The sequence below is a fragment of the Cebus imitator genome, unplaced genomic scaffold (genome assembly GCF_001604975.1).
Source record: "Cebus imitator isolate Cc_AM_T3 unplaced genomic scaffold, Cebus_imitator-1.0 Scaffold154, whole genome shotgun sequence".
NCBI lineage: Eukaryota > Metazoa > Chordata > Mammalia > Primates > Cebidae > Cebus > Cebus imitator.
In genome coordinates, this window is record NW_016107469.1 from 3,560,361 (window position 1) to 3,563,010 (window position 2,650).

General features: G+C 35.1%; 1 non-coding gene across 1 annotated transcript; it reads left to right on the forward strand.

Annotated features, from left to right (window-relative positions):
- Positions 1-1,307: 1,307 nt before the first annotated feature.
- On the forward strand, positions 1,308-1,415 carry LOC119473396. The gene has a single exon (XR_005202598.1). It is a non-coding gene; the product is annotated as a U6 spliceosomal RNA (small nuclear RNA).
- Positions 1,416-2,650: the final 1,235 nt, after the last annotated feature.

Here is a 2,650-nt window from a genome sequence, read left to right on the forward strand (position 1 = left end):
ACACACACACACACACACACACACACACACACACACACACACACATACAGATAGTGTTTGACTTATAATAGCTCAATTTCTGATTTTCAATTTTACAGCAGTATACCATTCTGTTTTTTATTTTCAGTACATCATTCAATAAGTTATATTCAGATATATTCAATACTTCATTATAAAATACCCTTTGTATTATATGATTTAGCTCAACTATAGGCTAATGTAAATGTTTTGAGCAAAATATAAATAAGCAGACTATGTTACTCCCTTTTCATACTGTTATAAAGAACTGCCCAAGACTGGGTAATTTATAAAGGAAAGAGGTTTAATTGACTCACAATTCAGCATGACTGGGGAGGCCTCTGGAACCTTACAATCATGGCGGAAGGTGAAGAGGAAGCAAGGCACCTTCTTCACAAGGCAGCAGGAAGGAGTAGTGCTGCTGAGTGAATGGAAAAAGGGTCCCTTATTAAACCATTAGATTTCATGAGAACTCACTCACTGTTATGAGAACAGCATGGGGGAAACTGCCGCCAGGATTCAATCACCTTCACCTGGTCTCTCCCATGACACCTGGGGATCATGGGAATTACAATTTAAGATGAGATTTGGCTGAAGACACAAAGCCTAACTATTTCACAGACTAAGCTAAGCTATGGTTTTCAGTAAGTTAGGTCTATCAAATACATTTTTGACTGATGATATTTTCAATTTACAATTAGTTTATTTGAATGTAACCTCATCATGGAGCATCTGTATATACTACACACACACACACACACACACACACACACACACACACACTTTGATAAAATGCTTAGCTCATGTAAATCTGCTAAATAAACATTGTCTTTTTTATTTTTAATTATTCCTTTTTGTTCCATCAAGTTTTCCTCTTTTATTAATTAACTCTGCATCATTGCTTGTCCTCTACTGAATTTGACCACAGTCCATGTTGGTTCATAGTGGGCAAGCCACTTTCTTATATTAAGGCTGATATACAATAATCAGAGAACTCTTTGTGCACAGTTGCTCAAATGTTAGACCTTTATGAAATTTTTCCAACTCTCTGACCACTTGTGTCCCTGTTAGATAGTTCACAGATACATGTGTTCCTGGAACTTAACTTGAAGTGGCTCCCCTCCAATTAACACTCTAGAAAAAAAAATGGCTGCAGATGTCCAGCAAAACCTTTTCTCTGTGTCTGCTCCAGGCTTAATGGAAAAAACGAATTTTATAGTATGCGCTGTCTTTGGCTGCATGCCACTCAAAAGCATTCATCTATTATTAAATTAAAAAATTAATTCATGGTGCTCACTTCAGCAACATATATACTATAATTGGAATAATTTATAGAAGATTACCATGGCCTCTGTGCAAAGATGACACATTAATTCATGGATATATTCTATAAATTTGAAACACGTACTTCCACGTATTGTACTGAAAGTGAAAATGGTAAAACCCCATAAAGGTTAATCTAGTAATAGCTTCCAAAATGGCAAACGTGTTTACCCTTGATTCAGCAATCTCAAGTTCAGAAATCTATCCCTCAGATACACCTACACACACATGAATAATTTATTTCCAAAGTTTTCACCAGGTGTTGTTTTTAATTGTAAAATGTTAGGAAAATTTAAAAATCTATCAACACAAGATTGGTTTAATCAACCGTTCTATATTCATATAACAGAACAGAATACAGACCTAAAAAAAAGAGAATGCTCTCTATGTAGTGTATAGAAAGATATCCAAAATACACAGCATAATGTATACTGTTTAAGGGTATGGAACAGTGATATATCTTAAGTTTTGAATAAGAAATATGGTATGAGGATGTATAGTCAGTCTTGTTTGTATTTGCGTGAAAATAAACTGTTAGGTACTGAATGTTTGTGCCTTCTAAAAATTCATATGTTGAGATCTAACCCTAGATGGTAACTGCAAATGGGGCCTTTGGGAGGTAATTAGATCATGAGGGAATGTGCTCATGAATGTGATTAGTGCCTTTATAAGAGGCCGAAGAGATATCTAGCTCTCTTTTCCCCATGGGAGGATATAGTAGAAAGAAAAGTCAGCTGCTCACCACCTGGAAGAGAGTCCTCATCAGAACCCAATTAGGCTGGGGCTCTGATCTTGAAATTTCAGCCTCCAGAACTATGAGAAATAAATATTTGTTGTTTAAGCCACCCAGTCTATGGTAATTGACTATATCAGCCTAAAATAAGACATTAACTAATAAATTATATTACCTACATCAAAGATAGAAAATGATGGCCAGCAGGCCTGTTGCTTGTAATTTTTTTTCACAATCATGACTTCAATGCCCGTTTTTATAAAGTTTTATTGGAACACAGCCATACCCATTTGATTGCATATTGTCTATGGCTGTTTTTGCACTATAACAGCAAAACTGAATAACTGCACCAAAGAACATATGACTTGAAAGCCTAATATATTTACTTCTTGCCCTTTATAGAAGGACTTTGCCAACACCTGAGCTATAATGTGGGGAGAATAGGTAGGAATACAGTGAAAGCAAGACTCTTTATGTAGTCACTCTTTCACATAATTTTCATTTTTGAAATTATAAAGTACTGCCTGTTTGTAAAATTAAAATCAAAACAAAGTAAAAAAAATCAAGTTTCAATCT